This window comes from Dermacentor andersoni, chromosome 5 (assembly GCF_023375885.2).
Source record: "Dermacentor andersoni chromosome 5, qqDerAnde1_hic_scaffold, whole genome shotgun sequence".
In the NCBI taxonomy this organism is placed as follows: domain Eukaryota; kingdom Metazoa; phylum Arthropoda; class Arachnida; order Ixodida; family Ixodidae; genus Dermacentor; species Dermacentor andersoni.
In genome coordinates this window covers 112,304,567-112,315,943 of record NC_092818.1, presented here as the reverse complement: position 1 = coordinate 112,315,943, position 11,377 = coordinate 112,304,567, and the positions used below count along the sequence as shown (strand labels likewise).

The 11,377-nt window shown below is 50.5% G+C and overlaps 1 long non-coding RNA gene across 2 annotated transcripts in view; it reads right to left on the bottom strand.

Moving 5' to 3' along the window:
* LOC140218506 (uncharacterized) overlaps positions 1-11,377 on the bottom strand; it is a 276,906-nt gene that overhangs the window by 89,296 nt on the left and 176,233 nt on the right. The window lies entirely within an intron of this gene.

Sequence of the window (11,377 nt, the reverse complement as noted above, 5' to 3'; positions counted from 1 at the left end):
GTGGGAAGCCATCAAACATGAATGTTATCATTCACTGTCGTTCCAGTTTGGAAACGTCCACGTTAGTCTTGTAGCCTCTGCTTGACGGGATATGAGCCATTGCATTTTTGCTTGCTTGCGGAGTATGAGCCACTAAACTTTTGCGAACAGACGCGGACGTTCAGAGTGACACAGAGAAGCTCCACGTGTAAAAGATGAATACGAGCTAACATTAGATCTTCAGCAGAGCAGAATGCCATTACTACAATATTGACACGTGTACTTATCTTTATCGGGCGACCACGTTTCGCCACCTAAGAAATGTAATCGCACAGCGCGGGACGCGCCTGCATGTATCCGAAGTTTCTGGAAAGTTATCGATACTTCTACCCGGCTATCTGTTGTCGCCGAACGTTGTGTTATCTGATTTCATCGTGTAACGCGAATGGTGTAGAACTTTGTGGAAGGTACGCGGGTCCGAACGATTAGTCTGGAACATTCGACGACTGCTCTATAAAAGCCGACGCGCTTGACTCGCTGATCAGATTTCCGACGATCGCAGACCGTGTTCGCCGCTATCGTTGTGCTATAAGTGTAGCCTGTTTTTGTGGGCACAGGTTCGCCCAATAAAAGCTAGTTTTGTATTCCACCGTATTGCTGCTTTCTTCACCGTCACTACCACGTGACATCTGGTGGAGGTGCTTTTCTTTCATGTACCGGACGCCCCCGACAAGCCGTGATCCAAGCCCGGACCGCAAAGAGAACACCAACGTAGTCCCGGAGCATCGAGCAAGCCGCCGTCTTCAACAGCTGCCCCCGGAGCACGGACTTCTACCTGAGAAGACCAAGAAGATCGTGGACAAGGCAACCCCAATGGCAGCCCCAGCGTCCCCCATCGTGCTGCAGCAGCCCAGGGAACCTGCGACGTTCCGCGGATCAACATTCGAGGACCCGGAAACCTGGCTCGAGACGTATGAGAGGGTCGCTACGTTTAACGGTTGGGACAGCGACGACAAGCTGCGGCATGTCTATTTCGCACTGGAAGACGCCGCCAGGACCTGGTTCGAGAATCGAGAAGCCACCTTAACAACGTGGGACCTGTTCCGAAGCGGCTTCTTGCAAACGTTTACAAGCGTCGTGCGAAAAGAGCGAGCCCAAGCACTACTAGAAACCAGAGTGCAGCTGCCAAACGAGACGATCGCGATCTTCACGGAGGAGATGGCCCGCCTTTTCCGGCACGCCGACCCGGAAATGTCAGAGGAGAAAAAAGTCCGCTTCCTGATGCGGGGCGTCAAACAAGAACTTTTCGCAGGACTTATTCGTAACCCGCCGAAGACCGTAGCTGAGTTTTCTGCAGAAGCATCGACGATCGAGAAAACTCTGGAGATGCGCACCCGGCAATATAACCGCCAGGGGCTCACGCCGCAGTACGCCATCCAAGGACTGGATTCCGGCGACCTTCAGGAGACAATCAGGGCCATTCTGCGTGAAGAACTGCGCAAGGTCCTGCCTTCGTCGCAGCCCCAAGTGGCTTCGATCGCCGACATCGTGAAAGAAGAGGTGCAGCGATCGCTTGGAGTTCCCGAGGCGCAACCACAATTACCGCAGCCCCAGCCAGAAGCGATGACATACGCCGCCGTCGCACGCCGTCAAGGTCCCCCTCCGCGACCACGCCAGGGCCCTGCAACGACGCAATTCCGTCGTCCGCCGCCGCCGCCGCCAGCACGCCCACCCATCGCCCAGCGCACCTACGCGAGGAAGACGGACATTTGGCGAGCCCCCGACCACCGCCCGCTCTGCTATCACTGCGGAGAAGCCGGCCATGTTTATCGCCGATGCCCATACCGGGAGATGGGACTGCGAGGTTTCGCCGTCAACGCTCCGCGCCCGCAGCAAGGTGAACGCCCTCGCGATATCGCCGACTACCTCGCCGCTACTCAGTGGAGCTCTCGACGACCGTCGCGTTCGCCATCACCAGGCCGCTACCTCTCGCCGCAGCGCCGACCATACACTGGCCCAGCCCGGGGCCGGTCAGCGAGCCCATATCCGGAAAACTAAAAGCAGCAACCGATGGAGGTGCGGTTGCTGTTCGTCGAACTGACGAAGATCCTCCGCCGCCGACGAAGACGCCGAAGAAACCATCTCGACGACATAATAACGACACGCCGCCGTCCCGAGGAAGTCAGGAAGCCAAGACTACACCGACGAAAGACGACTTGACGACGCGACGTACCAGCTTCAGTTCAACACGACGCAGCCGTGATCCGACGCCAAGACCCAACTGCAACGCAAGACAAAGAACCACCGACCTCGACGTGCTTCTAGATGGCCACGCAGTCACCGCCTTAGTCGACACAGGCGCCGATTACTCAGTCATGAGTGGACACATCGCCGTCCGGTTGAAGAAAGTTAAGACTGCATGGGAAGGCCATCAAATTCGGACCGCTGGAGGACACCTGATTACGCCGACAGGAATGTGCACGGCAAGAATTACCATCCGCGACCGGACTTACCCTGTCACCTTCGTTATCCTCCAACAGTGTTCACGAGACGTCATTCTCGGCATAGACTTCCTCAACCAACACGGCGCAGTCATCGACCTGAAGTCGAAGTCAACAACGCTGTCGGAAGATAATGCGATACCGCCGGAGAGCCCTCGTAGTCACCACGCCTTGAGTGTGCTCGAACATCAAGTGAGCATCCCGCCTCGCTCCAGCATTTTTATTTCGGTCGGCACCGAAACACCCGCTGACGTAGAAGGCGTCATCGAAGGCGACCAACGTCTACTGCTAGACCGTGAAATTTGCGTCGCAAGAGGGATCGCTCGACTGCACGGAGGACACACGAAAGTGTTGCTGACAAACTTCAGCCAGGAGTTCAAGCACATCAACAAGGGCACGACGATCGCATACATCGAGGAAATTCTGGAAAACAGCAATGCGTTTGTCCTCTCGGATTCTGCCGCATCTACCCCGGCGACCGTAGTTCCCGAGCCAGACTTCGACATAAATCCAAGTCTCCCCACGATTAAGCAACAACAGCTCAGAAGTCTACTTCGACGATACAAAGAGTGCTTTTCGACGTCATCGAGGATTCGACAAACCCGAGTCGCAAAGCATCGCATAATAACCGAAGAGGGCGCTCGACCTCTCCACCAGAGCCCTTACCGAGTTTCGACGCGAGAACGCGAAGCTATAAGACAACAAGTCGACGAAATGCTGCGCGACGACATCATCCAGCCGTCGAAAAGCCCGTGGGCGTCTCCAGTCGTTTTAGTGAAAAAAAAGGACGGAACGCTGCGTTTCTGCGTCGATTATCGTCGTCTGAACAAGATCACGAAGAAGGACGTATACCCCCTCCCACGGATAGACGACGCACTGGATCGGCTCTGCAACGCTAAATACTTCTCGTCAATGGACCTCAAGTCTGGCTATTGGCAAATAGAAGTCGACGAAAGAGATCGCGAAAAGACGGCCTTCGTCACCCCAGACGGCCTCTACGAGTTCAAGGTTATGCCATTCGGACTGTGCTCGGCTCCTGCAACGTTCCAGCGCGTGATGGACACAGTTTTAGCAGGATTGAAGTGGCAAACCTGTCTCGTTTACTTGGATGACGTCGTCGTCTTCGCCGGAAATTTCGACGATCACCTGAGGCGGCTTGCGACAGTACTAGAGGCCATCAAGTCATCAGGGCTCACTCTGAAGCCGGAAAAGTGTCGATTCGCTTACGATGAGCTTTTGTTCCTAGGCCACGTCATCAGCAAATCAGGAGTACGCCCCGACCCACAGAAGACAGCTGCCATCGCAAAGTTCCCGCAGCCAACCGACAAGAAGGCAGTGCGCAGATTCCTTGGCATGTGTGCCTACTATAGGCGCTTTGTCAAGGACTTTTCACGCCTCGTGGAGCCGCTAACACATCTAACCAAATGTGATGTCGAGTTCAAGTGGGAAACGCCGCAGGCCAAGGCATTTCAAGAACTCAAACGACGCATGCAGTCGCCGCCGGTACTTGCACACTTCGGCGAGGACGCTGATACCGAAATCCACACTGACGCCAGTAGCCTAGGCCTCGGTGCCGTCCTAGTCCAGAGGAAAGAAGGACTTGAACGGGTGATATCGTATGCTAGCCGGTCGCTGTCAAAAGCGGAAAGCAATTATTCTACGACTGAAAAGGAATGCCTCGCCATCATTTGGGCTACAGCTAAATTCCGCCCTTACCTCTATGGCAGGCCATTCAAAGTCGTCAGCGACCACCACGCGTTGTGTTGGCTAGCTAACTTAAAGGACCCTTCAGGACGGCTGGCGCGGTGGAGCCTCAGACTACAAGAATACGACATCACTGTAACATACAAGTCCGGAAGAAAACACTCAGATGCCGATTGCCTATCACGCGCCCCCATTGACCCACCGCCGCAAGATGACGAGGATGACGACGCCTTCCTTGGCATAATAAGCGCGGAAGACTTCGCCGAACAACAACGAGGGGACCCGGAGCTAAAAGGCCTAGTCGAGTATTTGGAAGGGCACACCGATGTTGTCCCTAGGGCATTTAAGCGTGGATTATCTTCGTTCACGCTTCAAAACAACCTACTCGTGAAGAAGAACTTCTCACCAGTCCGCGCCAGCTACCTTCTTGTTGTACCGTCAGCGCTGCGTCCAGAGATACTGCACGCCCTACACGACGATCCAACCGCTGGGCACCTCGGGTTCTCCCGGACGCTGTCGAGAATACAGGAAAGGTATTACTGGCCGCGTCTGACCGCCGACGTCGCCCGTTACGTCAAGACATGCCGAGACTGTCAACGACGCAAGACACCACCCACAAGGCCAGCAGGATTACTACAGCCGATCGAACCTCCTCGCCGACCATTCCAGCAGATTGGGATGGATTTGTTGGGGCCGTTTCCGATGTCAACATCCGGGAATAAGTGGATCGTCGTGGCGACGGACTATCTCACCCGCTTTGCTGAAACTAAAGCTCTACCAAAAGGCAGCGCAGCCGAAGTGGCGAAATTTTTCGTCGAGAACATCCTGCTGCGACATGGTGCTCCAGAAGTCCTCATCACCGACAGGGGAACGGCTTTTACAGCAGAGCTCACCCAGGCCATTCTGCAGTACAGCCAGACAAGCCACAGGAGGACAACTGCCTACCATCCGCAGACGAATGGTCTCACGGAGCGCCTCAACAAGACCCTCGCCGACATGCTAGCAATGTACGTCGACGTCGAGCAAAAGACGTGGGACGCGGTCCTGCCGTATGTAACCTTCGCTTACAACACGGCGGTGCAAGAAACAACACAGATCACGCCGTTTAAGCTGGTTTACGGCAGGAACCCGACGACGACGCTCGACGCCATGCTGCCCCACGTCACTGACGAAGAGAATGTTGACGTCGCTAGCTATCTCCGGCGCGCCGAAGAAGCCCGACAGCTCGCCCGCCTGCGGATCAAGAACCAACAGAGGACCGACAGCCGACACTACAACCTCCGACGACGCTTTGTCGAGTACCAGCCCGGTGACCGTGTTTGGGTTTGGACCCCTATACGCCGACGAGGACTTAGCGAGAAGCTCTTGCGTCGCTATTTCGGACCGTACAAGATCATCCGACGTATTGGCGCACTGGACTATGAGGTCGTGCCAGACGGCATTTCGCTGTCACAGCGGCGCCGCTCACGACCTGAAATTGTCCACGTTGTGCGACTCAAGCCGTACCACCAGCGTTGACGAACTTTCGGACTTCGCGTAACTGACCTTTGGACTTGATTTCTTTTCGTTGTTTTGTTACTTATGTTTAATAAGGGTCCTTTTGTGTTTCGCTCTCTTATATTTGTAGCATCGGGACGATGCTTTTTAAGAGGGGGGTATTGACACGTGTACTTATCTTTATCGGGCGACCACGTTTCGCCACCTAAGAAATGTAATCGCACAGTGCGGGACGCGCCTGCATGTATCCGAAGTTTCTGGAAAGTTATCGATACTTCTACCCGGCTATCTGTTGTCGCCGAACGTTGTGTTATCTGATTTCATCGTGTAACGCGAATGGTGTAGAACTTTGTGGAAGGTACGCGGGTCCGAACGATTAGTCTGGAACATTCGACGACTGCTCTATAAAAGCCGACGCGCTTGACTCGCTGATCAGATTTCCGACAATCGCAGACCGTGTTCGCCGCTATCGTTGTGCTATAAGTGTAGCCTGTTTTTGTGGGCACAGGTTCGCCCAATAAAAGCTAGTTTTGTATTCCACCGTATTGCTGCTTTCTTCACCGTCACTACCACGTGACAATATTACGAAATGATCATCTAACTAGCCACAACAGGAAGTTGTTTTATGCCGCCCGTCAGTAAAGAATAGAGAATTACTGCACGTTCGTACGGGGAAAGCATGAAAATGCTGCCGTTGCCTCAAAACGTGGCTCGTACGCACAGGAGGGATTTGCCGCACTAGGATGATTGAAAGGAGCATCCAACAAGATGCCAAAAAGGGTGAACGCAGATATTCAAAACGAACCATTCGGCGACTAAATGCTAATACAGATTACAAGAGGGCCCATACATGAATTTAGACTAAAATGAAGTGTCCCTCAGTCAGTACCCTAGCAACGAAGCCATCCTGACGCTTCAATGAAATTTTGTATAGCGGAAATCGTTAAACCATGGCTTGTGCCTAATTGACAAGAACGAAAGCGCAAAATATGTGGTGTCGTAAACGCTAATGCCAGCTTATTAGTTGGAAATACGGGCAACAATCTGCCGAGGGAGGAGCGGCAGCTACAAGAAAGAATGAAATGGTCCATAGTTTCAGGTTCATTGCAAAAATTTCATCGGTTAGGCATGTATAAACCAGATCAATGAAGGCAAAAATTTAGGGGGACTCTACGACAGATGTTTGCTAAGAAGTCTGAGGAATCTTAACTTAGCCAGATAACGAGCCACGCTGAATTAAACGTTGTCGTCGTCGCCGTCATTGTCGTCATCGTCGTATAAGTACGTGGTGGCTCATGCTCAATGTGTGGGATTGGCCAGCACTAGGTTTCATGAATATGAAAGGAATTTCAGTTGCAAATTTGTGAAACTCAGAAATTTAATATGACAAAGCAAGAAAATAATTCATGGAGCGTGAATTCAAAGATCTAACTTGGAAATCCTTTGGAATGTGTAATTAATTCCTGACGGTGGTGAAATTCTTGTGACCGTGCAACCACACGAATTCACAAGAGTCAATGTTCTTAATGAAAGCTTTGGTTTAATGGAAAGGTGGGCTTAATGGCACAAAGGCAACTAAGGTCATGCTGCGCATGAAAGGAGAGCGGGGAATAGTAATGTAGAGGAAATTTTGCAAAAGGCTATTTCGAAAACTATTTTTCTCCCTATATAGCAAAGCGGCAGTACTACAAAAAGAATATGTGCTCTATTGTTTTCTCATAACAGAAAATGCAAAGAAGGGAATGCCTCAAATCATACCTGTGTAGGTAAAAATTCTGAAAGCGAATCCCATAGCGTAATACGGAGAGAAATACTTCAAGCCACCGTGCGAATGGTTCACGAGGCCAGAGATATATCAGGTGTCGATACTCAGGAGAAATAGTTCAGACGAGTTTAGGCAACGCTTGTTTCAAGTAGGTGTACAGAATGTAACTTTCAACTAGGGAACAGCCCAAAACACGACGACGCAGAAGGGGCACAGCGCTACCTGTGGCTGCTGTACCCCTTCTGCATCCTTGTTTTTCGCGCTGTTCCCTAGTTCAAGACGTCCAACCAACTAGCCGACACGTTCATTTTATTAGACTTTAACCGCAGTGAAATGTGTGGGCAATGGCACAGCAGGTAAAACATGGTGGTTAAGCGACGCCGTGGCTAGTGAGTCTGCAATTTCGTTAAGAAACAATCCTTTGTGACCAGGCGCCCAAACTAATCGAATCAATTGCAAATAAACAGGCACTACAGGATGTAATAGTAATGCAGGAGAGTTACTCTACGTCGGGAAGCGATGAACACATTGATAAACAATATGTCACAATATCTGCTGGGATATTTGAAGCGCTTCATTTACGCAGAGCAATAATTACTGCTATGAACTCTGCTACAAAAATACAGGTATAAATTCTGGCAATTTACAATCAAAATCCTAATCAAAGTCGGAACAAAGCATTCCAACGCATGATTTTTTTTCACCCTGTGATGTTCCAGTTGCAACAACGTTTGTTTAAATTGTCGCTAAATGATGTCGAAGCAGTACATTTAGAGGCTGGTATGGGAGTAGCTTAGCATTGTTTGGGAAAACATTTCCGGATATCTTTGTAGAACTAGATTAATCATTAGTCGGGAGTATATATCGAATTTTCAGATTAAGGGGGTTTAATTAAGCTTGACCAAAATAAGCTGGGGCTTAAGGAATCGAAGTTAAACGAAAAAATAAGGTACGCTGCGAACGAAAACCATTTCCCACCGGATCAAAAATAAGCCATCAAGTCCTTACAAGCACTGTACGATCAAAAGGCGAAATTGCCACGAAAGAAGCGGAATTATTGCGTGCATGTGTGACACAATATTTGCCACAAATTTCGGCAGGCCTAATCACAAGTGCAATGCTCCTCGGTCCAAAAGAATCAGCGGTGTACATGTAAGCTGGCAAGCAGGAGACTTGGAAATATAAAGCGGATGAATTTAAGGACAGCATCAACGTAGATTCAGTATAACAAAAGAAGTGCCATTCCACCCACGTATATGAGACCTACGCTTTCTCAAGTACCCTGTGAGATCGAGAAAGACACAGGTGGTTGAAATCATTCAAAGGAGAAGGTGCTCTCGTCGGGAAGTCCTTGCAGAAGACCAGAGCAGGGTGCAGGGTTAATGAACTGGTGTAACAACCGGGCAGTCTCTGGGCCCGGACTCGTCAATTTCCCAGACTGTTGCAATAGCGATAGAGAAGGCGATGGAACAGTCATTAGAAAAAGTTGTACTAAATCTATCCAACTTTATAACACAAATATCCGCCATTTTTAGACATTAGCAAACAGTGTGCACAATTCAGCCACCTTATTAAGTCACTTGTTTCTCAAACAAACTTCCCTTCTAATAGTGTGGATTTTAGAAGACCTTCGACTTCACAGCGCGTTTATCACGAATGCCACTCCGATTCAGATGTGCTAGGGACTCGACATGTGGATATGGACATTTTAATTCTTAAACGCACGAGATTTCCTGATAACAAATTACCTCATTCTCAAACCCTAAAACCGAGAAGTGCGCGAAAAGATCTCTTACCAGCAATGACTTTCTGAAAGCGAGAATAACCAGGACCGTGGAATCGCAGGTGCTCGTCTATCGTCAACATATATGTTGCCTAGGGGTACTCCAGGGGAACTTCCGTGCAATACTTGTTGCAGCTACAGATTTACTATATCTAATGTGCCGAGAATCTTAGGACGTTATACAAATTCAAGAAACTTTGTTGTCAGCTGCTCAAGACTCTAACTAAAGCAGTTTAATAAGTAGGACGCAGTGCGCCTTGCTATCACCGCCTTCAATTTCGCGTTTCAGAACGCACGTAGTTAGCGTTTACACTTCGCAAAAGGGTGCTAACACTTAATGTTGCACCTAAACGCAGTATTAACAATCCTAACAATCCTATTAACAATCCTAATGTTACACCTAAACGCAGTATTAACAATCCTGCTAGCCACACGGCTGTGTAGCTAGCAGAAACCGTGGTGCTAGAGCACCACGGTTTCTACTACCCTGCTCAAGTTGGCTTCCGTCCATCCATAGGTACTGAAAATGGGCTGGCTGTCTTGGGATCCTCAGTTTTATTGTCAACTCGTAGCCACACTGTCCGTACTGTCCTCGCTATGGACGTCGAAAAGGCGTATGATAACATCAGTCATGCTGCCATTTTGGCTTCAATCTACATGCAACATTTTCCCCACTAGAGTACAGAATTTTGTCATATCTTTCCTTGAAAACCGACACTTTGCAATCCGCCTCAGTGGTGACACCGTCGGCTCATTTGTCTCCATTCTAGGCGTACCCCAGGGATCGGTATTGTCACCCATATTATTCAGTATTGATTTAATCCCACTTGCATGCATGGGGCTTACATGATGTACCCGACATAAAGCTCTTGTTGTACGCTGATGACATCATGGTTTGGAGCACTCATCATGACCTGCAGACTCAAGCCGCTGCCCTAAATCAGCTTTAGATATGACGTCGACTTACGCTTCTTCGGTCGGCCTTAGGCTTTCCGTCAGCAAATCTACTTACATGTCAATCGCCAATCGCTGGGGCCGGCGTAAACTCTCTGCAACACCCATTCGTCTTCATCTATCCGGAACCCCTCTTCAACAATGTTCAACTTTAAAAATTCTGGGTCTGACGGTCCACGAGTCGGGAAGCGGAACTGCTTGGCTCTCCAGCGCTAAAAAGCAGGAAATTCAGACGGTGGGTCTGATTAGGGGCATTGCTCCTAAAACGGGCGGCGCCCGCTCATATGTTGCGCGACAGTTGGTGAAGGCGGTGAAGGCGCATCACCCCGATCGTGGCTCTCCAAGAGAATACGCAGCTCAACACACTAGATGAGCTGGTACAGCAGCGCTTAATGCTCGCAGGCTTAAGGCCAGCCTTTCACATGCAACGTGTGCTATCAGGGCTTACACTTTCTCGTACTCCCTTCTACCCCTACCATCGCCCGTTCTTCCTCCCTGGAGTTTTGTAAAGCTAAGCGATAACAAGCCAACTGATATACGTCGCCCGACATCATCTCACGCGGCGGCGTCGATTCGTGACCGAATTATAGCTCAAGATGCCCACCTGCGCTTGGCTCCATCGTGCTTTACGTTGATTCAAGCATTCAAGACTGTGAAACGACCACTGCAATTTATTGCCCTTGCGCACCTGCCCTTAATAAGACTGCCCGGTTTCAAATCCAAGAGCCTCCTTCTTCCTTTTGGGCTGAGCTCCTTGCTGTTCGAAAAGCGTTGTGCTCTGTGGCCGCCTTTCGCATGGTCCCCACGGCCCGCATCGTCATCCGCACGGATGCCCTCCAGGTGACGCGGCTTCTGCGGCGCGTCAGTCGCAGCCCTAAAATATGTCAACAGATCCATCTTCTGGCGGCACGCATCCTGCAGCCAATATCTATCGAGTGGATCCCACGCGACCTTCTAAGCTTCCAAAGCCGTGCGGATTCTGCGACCCGTCTAGCAACCTCTCCATCGTCACTGCCTCAGCTCTTTCACCTAGATGATGCCACCCTCCTTTTAACAAGAAAGGAGCACCTCAGGCGCCGCACACATGCTCTAATACCTCCGTCTGCGGTAAACCTCCCCCGCGGTCTTACCCGTGCAGAGCAGGTTGCGCTTCGGAGCGAGAGAGAGAGAGAGAGAGAGAGAAAACTTTACTGT